At 33.3% G+C, this 22,378-nt stretch overlaps 2 non-coding genes across 2 annotated transcripts; one reads left to right on the plus strand and one right to left on the minus strand.

Moving 5' to 3' along the window:
* Positions 1 to 8,491: 8,491 nt before the first annotated feature.
* LOC112096618 lies at positions 8,492 to 8,598 on the minus strand. The gene has a single exon (XR_002904516.1). It is a non-coding gene; the product is annotated as a small nucleolar RNA R71 (small nucleolar RNA).
* Positions 8,599 to 15,001: 6,403 nt separating this feature from the next.
* LOC112096614 lies at positions 15,002 to 15,108 on the plus strand. The gene has a single exon (XR_002904512.1). It is a non-coding gene; the product is annotated as a small nucleolar RNA R71 (small nucleolar RNA).
* The last annotated feature ends 7,270 nt before the right edge of the window (positions 15,109 to 22,378 follow it).

Raw genomic sequence — 22,378 nt, forward strand, 5'->3', positions numbered from 1 at the left:
TGGAAAGGGTTAGTTGGGTGCTTAAATTCACATAATGATATTGACAGTTTTCAATTATGGTACTATTGCTACAGCATCTACTACAACACCGAGTATAATCTCTCATGCATCCTCAGTTGTCCCATGTTAGATATCTTATATCTATATGCAAACTAACAATGACCAATTGTTATGCTAACATTAGATATAATATTATGTGTTCTAGATTCTAATTGCCCTACAAGGTGAATTCCTATGTCTAGTTCTTCCATAATCTTAGATTAAGTATGGCTCTATTCAAATCGAGATTAACTCAACTTGAGAAACCCAATCTAAAATTATGTGTTGTCTTAATTTGTTCTACTAAGTCAAACCTTTTTTAGACTCCTTTTTAACTAGTATCCACTAAATGGGCGGTCAACCAAAATAGAGATTTGTAATAAGTAAAATCAAGACAAAATGCTACAGTAGATTCTAAGCAACACATATATAAGTCAAATAACCATTAAGTTTGTTTAACACCCAATTACATCAAAGTTTAGTTCATGATAGGTGATAAAATGGTAACAACACACGTTTTTGCCATCAAATACATTCCCAGAGAAAAATGAAAACAAGCAATAAAGAGTAGAAATTGAGATTCGCTAAATTCAAGACGTCCCTCTCTTAGGTTTTGGCGATTTCCCTTCTTTTTCTTAGAAATCCTTGCTGGAGCCCTCAACTTTCTCTTATTCTCTTCATTTTCTTTTTCTCTCTGTTGTTTTTTTGTGCGCGGTCCCTACTCTTGTTTCTTTTATGTGTGCTCGTTTTATATCTTGGAATTAGGACAACCAAAAGCATGTGACCACATGTCTCTTTTTAGCAACCTCATATCACATATCTTTTTGTGCTACCTATCACTGTTTTGTTTGCACATGACAGTGACAGTGCAATAACGACTGCAGCATGCTTTGCCTGTTAACAAGTGGGCAGTCTTGTCTGTATTTGCTCTTGGATTGCTGCAATAATTGCTACAACATCTTATCTGATTCAAACTTGTTTTAGTTCATCTGCAGACAAGTTCTTTGTCATTTCTACAAGGCTGCTACTACATCATCCATCCATAAAGCTCAGGCCTTTTAGTCACCTACAGTCATACACATAATCAGAGTACAAAGTGATCACAAACACAATCAATTTATCAAAATTAAACTTAAATACATGCTCATGCAAAAAGTAAATAAAAACACATTGTTTACTCTCTAAGTAATATTAGTTTACGTCTAGAAATGTCATGATAACTCTCATTTTATAAAGTTATAACACCTCAAACTTAAACTATTACTTGTCCTTAAGTGATGACAACAATACTAATACTTCAATCACGCAATCATGCAACAAACAACTTAGCTCTATCATCTAGATTGCTCGGATTCATCAGCCCTCAGATTTCATTCTTAAACATACAAAATTACCATAAGCAATTCTAGTTATAGGCTTAGGTTTTATTCTGTCCAGAGCGTGTGTGTAGCACTTTGATTAAGTTCTAGAGTTGTTGTAGCATCACTCAAGCATCAGATATGACTCAAAGAAAAAACAACAGAGACATTTCCATTTATAGGGAAATAAGGGTCATAAATGGCTTTAAACTGTGCTACAACAATCATCATTTTCTTCTTTTTTTTAAGACCCTTTAGTGTAATATCGACTTTTCATGTGAATGCCTATCACTTGTAATGATGACACCTAATTACCTTATCAATGTACAGATCAGAGTTGCTACAGCACAAACATCTAAGATATTATAACATAGTCTTTTCTTTAGATACCTTTAACTCAAGGTTGAACATGGAGCTGATGAACAGACCTTGCTACTTAGTATCCTAGACAGATGACTTATCTTGCTTTTGGGTTGCTACAATAATATTCTTAATTCTTGCTGCCTTTTTACTCAAGTATGCATATGGGGGTATATACTCAGCCCTGGTTACTCAGTACCTAAGTCATTGGAACATAATTTTATTTCATATCAAGCAAACTTTGTGATAATTTTGAAACAAATTTTAGGTTCCCCTAGACTTTAGCTCTTTTAACCTTAGAATGTTGATATTTTCTACATTGTTCTACCTAGTTTTCCTACAACATACTCATAAAACTCAACCAAAGCCTAAGTAAGTGTTAAGATAGAGTTTTAGCCCTCATCCATAAATTGTCTTTACTTGGAAGTCATTCAGCCTATATCTGATCACTTAATTCATCCTCATTAGGTTTTCTAATCCAAATACAAATACTAGATAAACAGAGTTACACACTCAATCACACATAGTCAAATAAACATCTATAAAATTAAAAAAAAAATCATGCACATTCATAACATACTGAAATCAAATTTCTCCACACACAACACAAACACATATATTGATAGACATATTACACCATAACACAACTCTTTCCTAAACTTGAGAGGTGTTATGTCCTCACATGCACTCAAAATAAATTAAAGGCATTTATGCATACACTTAAAATAAAGAAAAGCAAAATGAACAAGATAAAATAAATAAACGAAAAGAAAAGTTTCAGAAATTGCAAAACTAGACTGGGTAGCAGAGGATACTCCTCTATTGTTGAAAGCAATGCCTCAGCACTTGCTGTTTAAGGTCACTACTTCTTTCCTCCACTTTTCAAATGCTCTTTTAGTGAAGTTTCTTCTTCTGGTTTTTATTTGGACTGGTTTGAGGAGTTCCAGCAACTTTTATAACTTTGGGCATAGTTGGCTTTGTTTTCTTGGGTTCTGGTTCTTTTGGTACTTGTGATGCTGCAGCACCTCCAAAGGGTTATGCCCCTTTTCTCTTGCTGGATGCCCTTTGAGTTGGGACATGAGACTTCATAAGAGTCATCTTTGTGGTAGTTGGTAAAAGAGTTGTTGTTGTCGGTTATTCAGTAGTGATGCTAGCAATGAGTTCCTGCACGCTCTTCTTTTTGCTTTTTTTGTTCTTGTAGCTCTGTTGATGGCCTCTTTAATGGCTACATCAACATCCTATTGCTCATTTGTCTCAGACTCCTCATCGATCAAGATTTTTTCTTTTCCTTTGCTTTTAGGATTCACAATTGGAGGTTTCTCTTTCTTTTTCTCTTTATTTTCCTCTTCTTCATTATCTTCTTCCTTTTTTTCTTCTTCTACTTCAGTTTCAGTTCTTCTTTTTCTTGTTGTTCTTCTTTTTCTGACTCTTCTTCAGTCTCTACTTTTTCTTCTTCTACTACTGGAGCAGTCTCTACTGCTCTTTGGAAATTGATTTACTGTAGTAGAGACTCTAGGAAATCTATGTGTTTGCTCTTCATATTTATGGCAAATTAATGTTTCTATGCTTTAAGATGTAGTAAGTAAGTCCAAAACCTCTTATTCTCTTTTTTTTTTGTGCTTAGATGCATGCATTTAAGCTTTCACTGAGTTCCTGCAGTATCTTCCCAATTTCAATAACTTGCCATAATTTAATTATAGCGGGATGTTCCGGGATTGCTATAGCAGTTGGTTCACCAGCTGCTCTTTCTATTGTCCTACCTGTGAGAGCCCCTTCATTATTGATTCTTTCATCACTTACAATAAATTTTACTCTAAAAGTCTCACAAATGTCTATGATAAGTAAAGGAAATAGCAAGGCAACATACTTTTGCTTCTTGGTGGCACACTTTTTAATTTCTTGTTCTATGATGTTTCCAACATCAGCAGTTAACCCTTTTATAATAGTATAAAGAAGCATGATCCTATCTTGGGAAACTGTGGTTGTGTGTGTAGTTGGCATCAGTCTAAACTTCAAAAATTTTACCCAAACCTTAGCAATAGGCTTCAATTCTATCCTATTAACCACCCTACCCTCTTCATTCATCCACTCACCGCCTTCTACGGTTAGGGTTTTAAAGACCTTCCCCCCACTTCTTTACAGTCATATTCTTAGTAAATTTTGTATACTCACAATCAATAATAGCAGGCAAGTCATAAAAAGCATTGATAACTCGAGAATCTAAGGGGACCTAAATTTGCCTCACCAAAATGTTGCGTTGGTCTTACTGTAACATGTTAGAGTATAAGTATTTGACAATTAAAAGCACTGGGTCTCGGGGGTGAGCACAAAACTTAACCCAACCTCTCATTATTGCAGCAATGAAGATAATGTTAATCATCCCAGTTGGCTGTTTAGGAAACTGAAAACCCTTTTCCTCTAGAATTTTTCGTGGTTCGATAAAGTCTTTATATTTTTCCTCAAATTTGAAACTATAGAAACGCTCAAGGTCTTTCAATCTGCCAGCCCGGGCTTTGATTTTAGCCATTGCTGCAACAATTTAAATCAGTTTTTTTTTTTTATGTTGAGAAGATAAGAATGTGAGAAATAGATGTTAAGATATTGAGAGTTACAAACAACAAGAGAGAAAGTGATAGTGAAATTGAAGCGGTAAAAGTAAAATCCTAATTTATAGCAAAAGGAAAATTGAGAGAGAGAGAGAGAGAGAGATAAGTAAAATAATAAGTTTGGAATATTTTTTGAATTAAAAAAAATTAAATGGAAAGAAAGAGATGTGTCACAAAAAATCAAGGATTGCATTATTTTCATTTTCAAAAATACTAATCTGCTGACATAAGCATGTCAGCCACCAACGGTAAAAATTCAAGAATGACTGTTTGACGGTAAAAATCTTTGGTTATTGAGTTAGTAAAATAAGTCATTGTTGTTACATCCGATCAGTTGCTGCAACATAAATGGTAAATGCATATGTTGTTTGAGAAGCATTTTTCGTCTACAATGCTGTGAGTGATGTTGCTGCTATTTTGTCCAATTTTTTTTTTGTTTTTTAGTTTTGCATTCAAAACCTCCTCTTTTAGCTTCTACTTACTGCAATTTAATGACAAGAAACTAGGAGAAAATATAGAGGTTAGATGCACATTTTAAAATAACAAAAGGAGCAAATTAAACAATATTAAAAACTAAATTTGAGTGCTTTAAAAATTCAAAATAACTCCCCTTGTTGGGTTGCCTCCCAATCAGCATTGATTTAGGGTTTAGAACAAAACTCTACTTTTATGTCAACCATTTTCTATAAATAAAGACCTATCTTTAAGAGAACAAATCTTTGTATTATAAGGATATTAACCGCTTCAAGGAAAAACTCATATTCTGCCAATTTCTTCTTCTTTTTTTCCTTAGACAAATAATAACTTGGGCGTCAAATTGACTTTTGTAGGTATCCATATTGGCTCTAAGATCGATCTATACTATCAAGTTTTCTGCAACTACAAATTTGTGTGAAGATAAAGATTTCAACTCCTTCATTGGCATCATCTTTGGAGAATTTGCAAGTTGAAAGCCATTTTATCTCACTAAAACACATATAAATACCACCATACAATTACCTTTTTAGATTAGATTTGGTTGTAAATGGTTGTAATAAGAGGTATTTACTCATATATGCTCAATTAAAAATAGTTTATGTGTGCGAACCAAACTTTAAATATGATTAAAAAGGCAATAAAGCCAAGAAACCGATGTAAAACAAAGATTCCTCCTCCACTTGAGCTACTGGAATTAAAGGGCAATAAAATAAAAAGCTCACTTAATCAACATAAAACATTGAAATTTAGATATATGGTCAAAAGGGTCAAAATATTCTTTTAAATTGAGCTCAAGACCAATTTATCTATTATGTTATCTTTATCTTATTTATTGCAATTATGCTAATTCCCTAAGAGCTATGTTGACTTATTTACATTTCGGCTATTTTATTTATCCATGTTATTTTTTAATTTTTCCAGGAGTGAGGTTAAAGAAAACCCAAAATGCTTTGACACAACTGTTTTTGACCTATTAGAAAATAAAAGGGAAAAAAGAGTGCACATGTGCATATAATGATAAAACTACTTTCCCTCTTTAAAGGACAACCCTTTTTAAATTTTTTTTCATATACCACAAAATAAGAGGCTAATAAAGGAAAAATTAACCTAAACAAATCAGGAAAAACAATAGCCAATGGTTAGGCTTTCCAAAAATAAATTTCCTACAACTTCCTAAAGTGAAATACCCCATTGAAGAGTATGCGAAACATGAGAAGAATCTGTTGTAACATTTTATCTTGATTTTACTTATCGCAAATCTCTATTTTGGTTGACCTCCCAATTAGCGGATACTAGTTAAGAAAGAGCTTAAAAAATGTCCGACGTAGTGGAATAAATCAAGACAATACATGGGGTTTTAGACATATTTTGGAGGAAAGGAAAAGGGAAAAATCTATCAAGAACAATAGATTTATTTTTTACGATAAATGGGGTACCACACTAGGTCGTTGTGTATGATGTTTCGAAGATTTGAATAAGGTAAAGAGAGTAAGAGGCTAGTGATGACGGCAAGAGGCCAGAGTCTGAAAATGAGGTCTTTTGAGACAAGTTTTAAGCCTACAAAACAATGAAAAAGAGGTTAGAGGTGAAGCCGGGGTGGCCTAGCGTCCACACTCCGATACTCAAGTTAGTAACTCAAGCTTTTTTATGATGGTGAGAGCTTGTCAGCCCTCTGAAAATAATGACTTAAGGTTGAAAAGGACCCTAGCCTTTTTTTTGTAGAGTGTGTGTGATATAGAATGATGAGAATAAAACCTAGATGCCTTTATATATAGAGTACCCCGGCTGCCACGTGGCGCATTTTAAATGGTTATCGATTGTCTTTTTCGAAGATTTTTTTGTCATTTTACCTTTTTTTAAATGATTTTTGGGCCATTGGGAGCATGCTTGGGGAGCAAGAAGGTTTTCATGGCGTAATTTATCATTTTGGACACGTGGTGTGTGCTGAAGAGTGGTCTAAGATACCTCAGCAGAGGTTGTCTGGTAGGGCGGTTGAGGACCACTGTCCTTGGTGCAGCGTCCTTTACTTTTTTACAGTGGTGACAGTCAGCTATCGCTACTTTTTCAGCAAGATATTCTGGTATTTAATTTTCTCAAAATCGCATATTATCTTTTAAGCGACGAAGACTTCTCTCATGACTGACTTTTTAGAAACTTTTCCTTCATCGTTTCGCATCTGATCCATTAGGTACCAAGCTTACAGTGTAGGTCGGGTATCGAGTTTACGGTGTAGGTCGGGTACCTTGGGTATTCTCATTTGTAGTGTAGGTCAAGTACCTCATTGCGTACAGTGATCACTTATAGTCATGGCGCCTCATCGACACGTGACATTCTACTATAATTTTTTATGTTTCTTCCCAAACACATGGCTTTAGATTGGGCTTCTAAAGTTGAGCTAATCTCGATTTGAATAGGATCATGCTTAATCTAAGATCAATGAATAACTAAACATGGGGATTCACCTTGTAGGGTAATTGGAATATACAACGCATAATGTTATATCTAATGTTAGCATAATAACTGGTCGTTGTTAAGTTGCATATAGATATAAGATATTCAACATGCGACAGTTGAGGATGCAAGAGAGATTCTGCTTAGTGTTGTAGTAGATGTTGTAGTAACAGTATCATAATTGAAAAACAACTAATATCATTAAGTGAGTTTAAGTACTCAACTACCCTTTCCCATTGAGTATGTTTTTGTGTTTGATTTTAGATTTTTCCTTATTGCGTTATGTTTATTACACTTTTAATTTTATTAGGTCATCAATTTCATTAATTATTTTATTTTAATTAGACCGAAATTGCATTGTTAAATTTGCTGTAACAAGTCCTATAACATCAATCCCCGCGGGAACGATCTAGATACTCATCATTATATTACTTGTTGTGTCCACTTGCACATTGACACTTACAGCAATACGCATCAACAAGTTTTTGGCGTCGTTATCGGGGATTGAATGCTTATTGTGATTTGTGAAGTCAATTTTAGTTGGTGCCAATTTTAGTTTTCTTTTAATTTGTTTACTGTGTTGAGAGAAGTGCTTTGGCAACCCTTTCATGCGTATGTATAAACCTATTGAATTCCAGTTTAATACAGAAATTGAAAGAACTGCAAGGAGATTGAGAAAAAAGCATAGAAATTGAATATCTGCTATAGACATGGATGATTTGCAAGATATGAAGAATTTGAACCCTCGAGGAGAAATATAACAAGTTAATGCATGAGGAGATCAAGAACGTCAGAATGGGCAGAATATTCATGGGTAACCAGGGAACAAAAATATTATCTACACTACAGATGATAGAAATATATCCATTAGAGATTATGCAGTGTTGACCCTTCAAGCCATAAATCATAGAATAGTTAGATCTAAAGTGCAAGATGCTAATTTCGAGTTCAAACTAATGATGTTTCAGATACTTCAAAATTTAGGGTAATTCAATGGATTGCTATCAGAAGATCTTAATCTTCACCTTAAATTGTTTTTAGAAGTAAGTGATGCTTTCAAGATTGCTGAAGTATCACAAGAAGTGTTGAGACTCAAGATCTTCCCATTTTCTCTAAGGGATCGAATAAGAGCATGGTTGAACTCTATACCATCTGGCTGGTAAATTTTTAATGAAGTATTTCCCACCTACCAAGAATGCAAAATTAAGAAATGAGATCACATCTTTCTATCAACTTGAAGATAAAAGCTTGTATGAAGCATGAGAAAGATTTAAAGAGTTACTTAGGAGATGTCTTCATCATGATATTCCTTACGGTATATAGTTAGAAATTTTCTACAATGGTCTTAACCTAAGCACTAGTTTGATTGAAGATGCTTCAGCAAATAAGACCTTGTTATCTAAATCTTACAATAAAGCTAAAAACAACTATCAGACAAGCTACAACAATAAGAATAGTAGGAGTCCACAATATAAATGCCTTGACAACATTATCAGCCCAACCAACTTGGTTGACAGTTGCTGGAGTAGTAGTCATTGCCTTCACTATATTTGTTAATGAGAAGTGCATCTGTTTGATAATTGTCCTAGAAATCTTATCTCAGTCAACAATGTGGGCAACTACAACAGACAGAATCAGAATAAACTTACAACCCTGAATGGAGACAACACGCAAACTTCTCATAGAGTAATCAAAATCAACATATTGCCGCACTGAGTAGACAAAACAAGCCTGCTCAACCACCTAGATTTCACCAACAAAATCAAGGGTAAAGAAGCACCAGCAATAATCAACTCAGTTCTCTTGAAGCTTTGATTAAGGAGTACATTGTGAAGAATCAAGCGGTTGTCCAAAGTCAAGTTGTACCCTTAAGAAACCTAGAAAATCAGATTGGACAGCTTGTTATAGTATTAAGCAATAGACCTTAAGGCAGTTTACTAAGCAACACAGAGGATCTAAGAAGATAAGGTAAAGAACATTGCAAAGTGATTAACCTAAGATCTGGAAAGGATGTTCATATCCTAGTTGGTGTACTAAAAAGAAGAATTGAACCCATTTCAACCCAAGAAGAAATTTAAGTTAAAGGGAAGCCACAACTCCCACTTTCTATGACACTTGTGAGATCAGCCAAATTGTAGCATCTGCAAAAAATAATGATCCAGTACATGTTGGTGAAGATGCCATAGCACCAACCACATTAGTCCAGAACGTGGTAAAAGAAAAGTAGTCCATACAACTTGCTACAGTACAATAGTTCAGGCACCCACCACCTTTTCCTCAAAGATTCCAAAAACAAAAGTAAGACAAGCAATTCAATAAATTCTTGGAAGTGTTGAAACAGCTACATATCAACATTCCTTTTGTGGAATCTTTAGAACAAATACCAAATTATGTGAAGTTCTTGAAGGATATTTGGCAAAGAAAATAAGGCTTGGAGAGTTTGAAATAGCTACTTTGACACAAAAATGCAGCTATATGCTTCAAAATAAAATACCTCAAAAGCTAAAGAATTCAGGAAGTTTTACAATCCTATGTTCTTGAGGAACTAAATACAGTGGTAAGGCACTTGTGATTTAGGAGCTAACATTAATCTCATACCTCTATTAGTGTTCAAGCTATTGGGAGTTGGAGAAGTTAGACTAACATCAGTAACTTTATAACTTGCTGAAAGATCTCATGTCTGTTCAAAAGGCAAGATTGAAGATGTCTTGGTGAAAGTGGATAAATTTATTTTTTTAGTGGATTTTATAGTATTGGACTTTGAGGCAGATAAAGAAGTACCAATCATTTTATATAGACCTTTTTTAGCCACAAGAAATACTCTAATTGATGTGTAAAAAATAGAACTGATAATATGGGTTAATGATCAACAAGTTATATCCAATGTGCTAAATGCCAAGAAGAGTCCTAATGATGTTGAAGACTGTAATTTTATCAGTGCTGTGGATTTTACTGTAGCAGAGAGATTTAACAGTTGCTGCAGTAACGAAAAATCTAAGCTGTAACATTTGAAGAACTTAAAGATGAAAATATTTAAACAGGTGACATAACATGGCTAGGAGAGAAGCAACCTTCAGAACTGACAAGCACTTTAAATCTCTTGATCTTTCAAACAACTCTTCTGTTCTCTCTATTGAGTCACCTCCTATTTTAGAATTAAAACTTTTACCTTCACATTTGAAGTATGTTTATCTTAGTGACAATGACATGTTTCCTATAATCATTTCATCTTCTTTAAATGCAAAACAAGAAAAGCGTTTGGTGGATGTGTTAGGGAGATACAAAATGGCCATTGGATGGACCACAACAAATATCAAAAGAATCAACCCCTCTATACGCATGCACTAGATTTTGCTGGAGGATTGCTTTAATAACTCTGAAGAGCACCAGAGAATATTAAATCCCATCATGAAAGAAGTTGTGAGCAAATAAATCATCAAATGGCTTGATGTTGGAATTATTTACCCAATATCAGACAGCTCATAGGTAAGCCCAGTACAATGTGTTCCAAAGAAAGTTGGAGTAACAGTTGTAGCAAATGAAAAGAATAAGCTCATTCTTACAAGAACAATAACTTGATGGAAAGTCTGCATAGATTATAGAAAGTTAAATAAAACCATAAGTAAGGATCATTTTCTATTCCCTTTCATAGGTCAGATGCTGGACATACTTGTTAGAAAAGAGTGCTACTATTTCTTGGACGGACACTTAGCCTACAACCAGATGTCTATGGCACCAAAGGATCAGGAGAAGACAACATTCATTTGTCCCTATGGAACCTTTGCCTTTATAAGGATGCCATTTGGTCTGTACAATGCTTCAGCAACTTTCCAAAAGTATATGATGTCTATTTTTTTTAGATATGGTTGAGCAAACACTTGAGGTATTCATGGATGATTTTTCAATTTTTAGGGAACTATTTATTGATTGTTTGCATAATCTAGAAAATGTGCTTAAGTGATGTAAAGAGATAAACTTAATGTTGAATTAGGAAAAGTGTCATTTCATGGTATAAAAAAAGTTAGTCTTAGGCCACAGGGTCTTTAGAAAGGGAATAGAGGTGGATAAGGTAAAAATATATGTGATTGACAAACTTACAGCACCTACTTTAGTCAAGGGTATAAGAAGTTTCTTAGGACATGCTGGGTTCTATAAAAGGTTTATTAAGGATTTTTCTAAAATATCCAAACCTTTATGCATGTTGCTGGAGCATAATAGACCCTTTAATTTTGATAAGAATTATTAAAAGCCTTTGTTGAATTGAAGAAAGCCCTTGTTATAGCACCAGTTGTTGTAGCGCCCAATTAGAGTATGCCTTTTAAGTTTATGTGTGATACTAATGATCACACTGTTGGAGCAATGCTAAGGTAGAGGAAAGACAAGATTTTTCACTCCATTTATTAGACCAGAAAGACCATAGTTAATGCACAACTCAACTATACCACCACTGAAAAAGAGTTACTAGTAGTTATTTTTACATTTAATAAATTCAGAGCTTATTTGGTTGGCACCAAAGTAACTGTTTATATGGATCACTAAGTTATAAAGTATTTGATTTTAAAGAAAGATGCCAAACCAAAGTTGATTAGGTGGATTATTTTACTACAAGAGTTTAACTTAGAGATCAAAGACAGAAAATGAACTAAGAATCAAGTAGCAAATCATCTTTAAAGTTTGGAAGCAAATGCAAGCACTCTAACTAAGCAAGATATAAAATAAACTTTTCCTGATGAGCAGTTGCTAACGATATAGCATGCACAAATGCTGCAACAATCTGGATTTTCATGGTATATAGATTTTGCTAATAACGTAGTGAGTGGCTTATTACAATCTGATTTGAGCTACCATTAGAAGAAGAGATTTGTCCATGATGTCAAAAGCCATCAGTGAGATGAGCCCTACTGGTACAAGATGTGTTCAGACTATATGATCATAACATGTGTTCCTAATGAAGAAATTTCAAACATTCTACAGCCTTGTCATGCTGCAGCATATGATGGACACTTTAGAGGACATAGAACAATAGCAAAAGTTCTTCAATCAGGTTATTACTGGCCTTCTATTTTTCGAGATGCTTATGAGTTTGTTAAATGCTTTGATAAGTGCCAAAGAACGTGAAACATATCTCAAAAGCATGAAATGCCACTAACCAACATCTTAAAAGTTGAACTTTTTTATGCATGGGGAATAGACTTTATGGGACCATTCTCATCCTCTTTTGGCAACTTATATATCTTAGTTGCTATGGACTATGTATCCAAGTGGGTAGAAGCTACAACATTGCCAACAAATGATGCCAAGGCAGTGGTAAAGTTCCTTCAAAAGAATATTTTCTCAAGATTTGTACTCTTAGAGTTATTATTAGTGATGAAGGAATATATTTTTGTAACAAAATGTTTGATGCAGCATTGGCTAAGTATGGAATCAAACATAAGGTTGTTACAGCATATCATCCACAAATAAGTGGTTAGGCATAAGTGTTCAACAAGAAGATAAAAAAAGATTCTAGAAAAAGTGGTGAATCCTAATAGAAAAGATTAGTCTATTAGACTAAATGACTCCTTATAGGCTTACTGAACAATTTACAAAACTCACAGGCAAAAATGTCTCCATACAGAATTATTTACGGTAAAGCTAGCCTTTTGCCATTAGAGCTGGAGCACAAAGCATATTGGGCAGTTAAACAACTAAACATGGATATAATGGCTGCAATAGAGCAAAGAAACGTACAACTTTGTGAGATAAAAGAGTTACAGTTATTCTTCTATGAAAATGCAAAAAAAAAAGGACCAAGTAATGGCATGATAAGCAATCCAACAGAGGGAGTTAATTTCAGGCCACTAAGTCTTGCTCGACAACTCGCAATTAAAACTATTCTATGGAAAATAAAGTCTAGACAGTCAGGACCTTTCAAATTTATAAAAGTTTATCCTCACGGGGTTGTTGAACTTTAAAATAAAATGATGGGTCATAATTTAAGGTGAATAGGCATAAAGTGAAGAACTACATGAAAGTTGCTGTGAACAACCCAAGAGAGGATCTATTCTTAAAGGATCCAGCTTAAACAATCAGGGACTCTTCTGATAAAATTACAGTCTTCAACATCATTAGGACTCTTCTTTGCATTTAGCATATTGGATATAACTTGCTGATCATTAACTCGTATTATCAGTTCTATTTTTTACACATCAATTAGAGTATTTCATGTGGCTAAAAAGGGTCTATATAAAATGATTGGTACTTCTTTATCTGCCTCAAAGTCCAGCGCTATAAAATCCACTGAAAAAATAAATTTATCCACCTTCACCAAGACATCTTCAATCTTGCCTTTTGGATAGACATGAGATCTTTCAGCAAGTTATAAAGTTACTGATGTTAGTCTAACTTCTCCAACTCCCAATAGCTTGAACACTAATAGAGGTATGAGATTAATGTTAGCTCCTAAATCACAAGTGCCTTACCACTGTATTTAGTTCCTCAAGAACATAGGATTGTAAAACTTCATGAATTCTTTAGCTTTTGAGGTATTTTATTTTGAAGCATATAGCTGCATTTTTGTGTCAAAGTAGCTATTTCAAACTCTCCAAGCCTTATTTTCTTTGCCAAATATCCTTCAAGAACTTCACATAATTTGGTATTTGTTCTAAAGATTCCACAAAAGGAATGTTGATATGTAGCTGTTTCAACACTTCCAAGAATTTATTGAATTGCTTGTCTTACTTTTGTTTTTGGAATCTTTGAGGAAAATGTGGTGGGTGCCTGAACTATTGTACTGTAGCAAGTTGTATGGACTACTTTTCTTTTACTATGTTCTGGACTAATGTGGTTGGTGCTGCGGCATCTTCACCAACATGTACTGGATCATCATTTTTTGCAGATGCTACAATTTGGCTGATCTCACCAGTGTCATAGAAAGTGGGAGTTGTGGCTTCCCTTTAACTTAAATTTCTTCTTGGGTTGAAATGAGTTCAACTCTTCTTTTTGGTACACCAACTAGGATATGAACATCCTTTCCAAATCTTAGGTTAATCACTTTGCAATGTTCTTTTCCTTCTCGTCTTAGATCCTCTGTGTTGCTTGGTAAACTGCCTTAAGGTCTATTGCTTAATATTGTAACAAGCTGTCCAATCTGATTTTCTAGGTTTCTTAAGGGTACAGCTTGACTTTGGACAACCGCTTGATTCTTCACAATGTACTCCTTAATCAAAGCTTCAAGAGAACTGAGTTGATTATTGCTGGTGCTTCTTTACCCTTGATTTTGTTGGTGAAATCTAGGTGGTTGAGTAGGCTTGTTTTGTCTACTCAGTGAGGCAACATGTTGATTTTGATTACTCTATGAGAAGTTTGCGTGTTGTCTCCATTCAGGGTTGTAAGTGTATTCTGATTTTGTCTGTTGTAGTTGCCCACATTGTTGACTGAGATAAGATTTCCAGGACAATTATCAAACAGATGCACTTCTCATTAACAAATATAGTAAAGGCTATGACTACTACTCCAGCAACTGTCAACCAAGTTGGTTGGGCTGATAATGTTGTCAAGGCATTTATATTGGGACTCCTACTATTCTTATTGTTGTAGCTTGTCTGATAGTTGTTTTTAGCTTTATTGTAAGATTTAGATAACAAGGTCCTATTTGCTGAAGCATCTTCAATCAAACTAGTGCTTAGGTTAAGACCATTGTAGAAAATTTCTAACTATATACCGTAAGGAATATCATGATGAAGACATCTCCTAAGTAACTCCTTAAATCTTTCTCATGCTTCATACAAGCTTTTATCTTCAAGTTGATAGAAAGATGTGATCTCATTTCTTAATTTTGCATTCTTGGTAGGTGGGAAATACTTCATTAAAAATTTACCAGCCAGATGGTATAGAGTTCAACCATGCTCTTATTCGATCCCTTAGAGAAAATGGGAAGATCTTGAGTCTCAACGCTTCTTGTGATACTTCAGCAATCTTGAAAGCATCACTTACTTCTAAAAATAATTTAAGGTGAAGATTAAGATCTTCTGATAGCAATCCATTGAATTACCCTAAATTTTGAAGTATCTGAAACATCATTAGTTTGAACTCGAAATTAGCATCTTGCACTTTAGATCTAACTATTCTATGATTTATGGCTTGAAGGGTCAACACTGCATAATCTCTAATGGATATATCTCTATCATCTGTAGTGTAGATAATATTTTTGTTCCCTAGTTACCCATGAACATTCTGCCCATTCTGACGTTCTTGATCTCCTCATGCATTAACTTGTTATATTTCTCCTCGAGGGTTCAAATTCTTCATATCTTGCAAATCATCCATGTCTATAGCAGATATTCAATTTCTATGCTTTTTTCTCAATCTCCTTGCAGTTCTTTAAATTTCTGTATTAAACTGGAATTCAATAGGTTTATACATACGCATGAAAGGGTTGCCAAAGCACTTCTCTCAACACAGTAAACAAACTAAAAGAAAACTAAAATTAGCACTAACTAAAATTGACTTCACAAATCACAATAAGCATTCAATCCCCGATAACGGCGCCAAAAACTTGTTGATGCGTATTGCTGTAAGTGTCAATGTGCAAGTGGACACAACAAGTAATATAATGATGAGTATGTAGATCGTTCCCACAAGGATTGATGTTATAGGACTTGTTACAGCAAATTTAACAATGCAATTTCGGTCTAATTAAAATAAAATAATTAATGAAATTGATGACCTAATAAAATTAAAAGTGCAATAAACATAATGCAATAAGGAAAATCTAAAGTCAAACACAAAAATATACTCAATGGGAAAGGGTAGTTGAGTACTTAAACTCACTTAATGATATTAGTTGTTTTTCAATTATGATACTGTTACTACAACATCTACTACAACACTAAGCAGAATCTCTCTTGCATCCTCAACTGTCGCATGTTGAATATCTTATATCTATATGCAACTTAACAACGACCAGTTATTATGCTAACATTAGATATAACATTATGCGTTGTATATTCCAATTACCCTACAAGGTGAATCCCCATGTTTAGTTATTCATTGATCTTAGATTAAGCAAGATCCTATTCAAATCGAGATTAACTCAACTTTAGAAGCCCAATCTAAAGCCATGTGTTTGGGAAGAAACATAAAAAATTATAGTAGAATGTCACGTCTCGATGAGGCGCCATGACTATAAGTGATCACTGTACGCAATGAGGTACTTGACCTACACTACAAATGAGAATACCCAAGGTACCCGACCTACACCGTAAACTCGGTACCCGACCTACACTGTAAGCTCGGTACCTGATGGATCAGATGCGAAATGATGAAGGAAAATTTTCTAAAGAGTCAGTCATGAGAGAAGTCTTCGTCGCTTAAAAGATAATATTCGATTTTGAGAAAATTAAATACCAGAATATCCTGCTGAAAAAGTAGCGATAGTTGGCTGTCACCTCTGTAAAAAAGTAAAGGACGCTGCACCAAGGACAGTGGTCCTCAACCGCCCTACCAGACAACCTCTGCTGAGGTATCTTAGACCACTCTTCAACACACACCACGTGTCCAAAATGATAAATTACGCCATGAACGCCTTCTTGCTCCCCAAGCATGCTCCTAAGGGCCCAAAAATCATTTAAAAAAAGGTAAAATGACAGAAAAATCTTCGAAAAAGACAATCCATAACCATTTAAAATGCGCCACGTGGCAGCCAGGGTACTCTATAAATAAAGGCATCTAGGTTTTATTCTCATCATTCTATATCACACACACTCTACCAAAAAAAGGCTAGGGTCCTTTTCAACCTTAAGTCATTATTTTCAGAGGGCTGGCAAGCTCTCACCATCATAAAAAAGCTTGAGTTACTAACTTGAGTATCGGAGTGTGGATGCTAGGCCACCCCGGCTTCACCTCTAACCTCTTTTTCATTGTTTTGTAGGCTTAAAACTTGTCTCAAAAGACCTCCTTTTCAGACTCTGGCCTCTCGCTGTCATCACTAGCCTCTTACTCTCTTTACCTTATTCAAATCTTCGAAACATCATACACAACGACCTAGTGTGGTACCCCATTTATCGTAAAAAATAAATCTATTGTTCTTGATAGATTTTTCCCTTTTCCTTTCCTCCAAAATATGTCTAAAACCCCATGTATTGTCTTGATTTATTCCACTAAGTCGGACATTTTTTAGGCTCTTTCTTAACTAGTATCCGCTAATTGGGAGGTCAACCAAAATAGAGATTTGCGATAAGTAAAATCAAGATAAAATGTTACAATAGATTCTTCTCATGTTTCACATACTCTTCAATGGGGTATTTCACTTTAGGAAGTTGTAGGAAATTTATTTTTGGAAAGCCTAACCATTGGCTATTGTTTTTCCTGATTTGTTTAGGTTAATTTTTCCTTTATTAGCCTCTTATTTTGTGGTATATGAAAAAAAATTTAAAAAGGGTTGTCCTTTAAAGAGGGAAAGTAGTTTTATCATTATATGCACATGTGCACTCTTTTTTCCCTTTTATTTTCTAATAGGTCAAAAACAGTTGTGTCAAAGCATTTTGGGTTTTCTTTAACCTCACTCCTGGAAAAATTAAAAATAACATGGATAAATAAAATAGCCGAAATGTAAATAAGTCAACATAGCTCTTAGGGAATTAGCATAATTGCAATAAATAAGATAAAGATAACATAATAGATAAATTGGTCTTGAGCTCAATTTAAAAGAATATTTTGACCCTTTTGACCATATATCTAAATTTCAATGTTTTATGTTGATTAAGTGAGCTTTTTATTTTATTGCCCTTTAATTCCAGTAGCTCAAGTGGAGGAGGAATCTTTGTTTTACATCGGTTTCTTGGCTTTATTTCCTTTTTAATCATATTTAAAGTTTGGTTCGCACACATAAACTATTTTTAATTGAGCATATATGAGTAAATACCTCTTATTACAACCATTTACAACCAAATCTAATCTAAAAAGGTAATTGTATGGTGGTATTTATATGTGTTTTAGTGAGATAAAATGGCTTTCAACTTGCAAATTCTCCAAAGATGATGCCAATGAAGGAGTTGAAATCTTTATCTTCACACAAATTTGTAGTTGCAGAAAACTTGATAGTATAGATCGATCTTAGAGCCAATATGGATACCTACAAAAGTCAATTTGACGCCCAAGTTATTATTTGTCTAAGGAAAAAAAGAAAAATAAATTGGCAGAATATGAGTTTTTCCTTGAAGCGGTTAATATCCTTATAATACAAAGATTTGTTCTCTTAGAGATGGGTCTTTATTTATAGAAAATGGTTGACATAAAAGTACAGTTTTGTTGTAAACCCTAAATCTAAAGACACTTATCATCATTTTAGATCAGTACACAAGTATATGGATTTATGTGGGGGATTTGTATGTTATTCCCTGTATGTCCTTTTTTCCCCTTTTTCTTATGCTTTTGATCATGGTTTCTTTAGGTCATAGGTCTATAACAATATTGAACATAGGTCATCCTTTTGCTTTTATTTTCCTTTGTAAAATACTTATAAGAGTTCTAACCCAGATGTCTTCTTACTTGAAATAATCCTTCGTGAATCCTCGTGAGTTGCTTGAAAGAGACACATGACAAGAGGTGGTTCCCTAGGGAATTGGGTACCCACAACTCTTATAAAATAAACCAATAAAATTGAACATGTGCTTATGTGGCATAAGCTTGAACAATTAACGACAATTTAATTGGTTAATAGTTTAAATATTTGTTTTATTGAAAATTATTTAAAATAATGTGAACTTGTTATAATACTTTTTTGAAAGTAGAAGTAAAAATATTACCACTTTTTTTTTTATATAAATTACCACCCTTAATATAATGTGTGTTTACAAAAAAAAAAAAAAATCAAAGCCTAGAACTTAGCTTATAACGTCATCCACCAAAAATATACATACAATATATGCCATAAAAATCAATCATTTATGCTATGCTAAGTTTCAGTAAAAATAATAAGAACACCCAAAGTTGGAGAATTCGGAGATGTGTTGTGGAACATTGAAGAAAAGAGAAATTAGATAACTTAAAATCATGTGATCACATCATAAAACCATGGAATGAAGGAATAAGTGTCAAACATCATGTAATTCATTAAAAATCACATGATAAAAGTCTAACTGAGGATAACAGTTATAAAGCACTTTAATACAGGGTACGGACTAGATTGAATCTTAAAAATAAATAGAAAAGATTAGATGTGATAAGAACTGAACTCACACTAAGACTGCGTTTACTTTTTGTATTGGAGTGGGAATTCTAGGATTGGGAGTGGGAGTAGGTTGTTTACTTGCACAAGAATGGAAGCATGGAAGGAAGATCAGAATCCAATTTATGTGTTTACTTTGTCTTGGATTGGGAGTAAATAGTTTCAAATTACAATTTTATCCTTATGTAAAGAATTATAGTTTTTAATCATAAAGTTAATAAAAAATATATTTAATGAATAAACATTTATTTTATTATATTTGTAAATTTGTAATAATTATTAATATTCTTAATTATGAACATCACAAAATTTTTTATTTTAATTATATAAATTAAAAATTGTTGATAAGGGCAATATAAATGAAATATTTTTACTATTAACATAGTATGAAATTAATATTTTCTTAGAATAAACTATTTATTAGTATTAATTATTAATATTAAATAAATATAATACTATTATTTTTTAAATAAATATAATAATATTATATTTTCAAATAAAGATTGTATATAGTAATATGATTAATTCTCTATTAATATAATAATATTATTTTTAAGTAAATTAAACTTAGAATCAAACCCAATTATTATTTAGTTAAATATAATAATATTATTTAAATATTTATTAAATATAGTTGTAGTAAATTTAATAAAAAGAAGGGTAAATATAAAATGAAACATTATTTTATTTTATATATTTATATTAAATTTATTAATATAATATTATTCAGTACAAAATTAATATTTTCTTAGAATAAACTATTATTATTATTAATTATTAATATTAAATAAATATAGTACTGTTATTTTTAAAATAAATATAATAATATTATATTATTAAATAAAGATAGCATATATTTATTAATTCTCTATTAATATAATAATATTATTTTTAAGTAATTTTAACTTATAATCAATGTAAATTATTATTTAGTTAAATATAATTATAAATTATTTTATTTTATTAAATAAAAAAAAGTAGAAAAGGGAGAGGTGGGAGTGGAAATCCCACTCCCACCTCCCCACTCTAAAAATGAGTGGAGCCCACGGAGTGGGATTTCCAATCCCTCTTTATTTTGTTGAAGTAAACATTGGAGTAGAAAGAATTCACACTCATCACTCCCACTCCAGAAAATAAACACTGCCTAAATCTTGTACTCCCATTAGAGATAGCAGACAAATCAAACCTGGATCGAACCCAGGCAAACTCAGATGATTTAGGTCGGGTTCAACATGAGGGCAAATATATAAAATATCCGATTAAGATATGTTTTTCTTAACCTATATATATCCGGGTTTGGTTCCGAGTACATTTGAACCGGATTTCTAGAACCTAGACCCAGAATACAGTTTTTTGAATAAGTAACTTTTAATTATTCATTATAAATATAAAAGCAAAATGTTAGGGGAAAAAAAGGGTAATTTTTAAAAACCACCCCTTAAGTTTGGGCTTGTTGCAAGTAGATGGCGAGAATTGATTTATTTGTAAAAAACTCCCTATCGTCAGTTAATTTTAACATTGACCGTTAGTTGACTGTGCAAAAATAATATTACCCTTAATAATAGTTTGTAGACGGAAATAATTAAAAAAAAAACCAAAATTGTTAGCTATTTTATCCTCTTTAAATTATTGATATTTTCTTAAAGTTCCTACAAAAAAGATAAAATTAAAAACTTGAAAAATTCTCTTTAAATTATTGATATTTCCTTAAATTTCCTACAAGAAAGATAAAATTAAAAACTTGAAAATGAAATAGTCATAATCTTTACCTATGATATTGTAAATATTTGGAATTGACAAGGATAAAATTGTCAGAAAATAAAATTTGTACTTTTCGCGCCAATAATTTTAGTTTTTTTTTTTAGTTATGTCAGTTTACAAACTATTATTAAGGGTAATATTATCTTTGCACAGTCAACTAACGGTCAATATTAAAATTAACTGACGGTAGGAGATTTTTTACAAATAAATAAATTCTCACCATCTACTTGCAACAAGGCCAAACCTCAGTAGAGGTTTTTAAAAATTACCCGAAAAAAAAAAAACAATCCTAAAAATCTAAGCCTGACAGAGGCTTCCGCCATCCTCTAATCTTCCTCATCCCCATCATGAAAGCACCCGCCTCCTCTGATCAACCCACGGATCTGATCCTTTTCACTTTTGTTTTATTGGGTTTCAACTTGCTGAAGCTTATAATGCATATTAATTTTGCCAAAAAACCATAAAGAGAAAAAGCCAAGGCCGAAAGGAAGCTTGAACCGGTGGCTTATTATGAGAGCGAGTGGGCTGTGATGGTGTTAAACGAGGGCAACTGATTGATTTTATGTAATATGGGTGCGAAGAGGGTGTCTATCTTTATCGAGATCATGAGAGTGTTGTGTATGGTGTCGTGTGAGGAAAAGGATGAGGCTTGATGGTTAAAGTTGGCTGCTGCGCGGTGGCTGGTAGGTTCCAACGCCGTTGGCAGCGGCCAAGAGAGCTGTAATGACGAGTTGTTGAGTGATGTGAAAATGGCTGCTGTGTGTTTTTTTTTTTTTGTTGACATATCACGGCTTGGTGGTGTTGAAGTCCATGTGACGGCCATAAAGGGCACCGGTGACTTAGAATATCCGGATTTAAAGCCTGAGATCCGAGAACTTGGAATTTTTCGGGTTGAACTCAGTTCGGACCTGAATTTGAAAAAATCGGGTTTATTCCTAGACCCGATTTAGCAAATTAGTGTTTGAGTCGAAATCGAGAAAAGCGAATTTGGACCCACATCCAAATTTTGCCATACTCCCACGTATAAATAATGGTTCAAGTGAGGTAAGACATATCGTTTTCTTTCAAAAACTTTCAAATTTAAATAAACATCTCGATATTTGTGAATCAAGTTATTA

This window comes from Citrus clementina, unplaced genomic scaffold (assembly GCF_000493195.1).
Source record: "Citrus clementina cultivar Clemenules unplaced genomic scaffold, Citrus_clementina_v1.0 scaffold_8, whole genome shotgun sequence".
Lineage (NCBI taxonomy): Eukaryota > Viridiplantae > Streptophyta > Magnoliopsida > Sapindales > Rutaceae > Citrus > Citrus x clementina.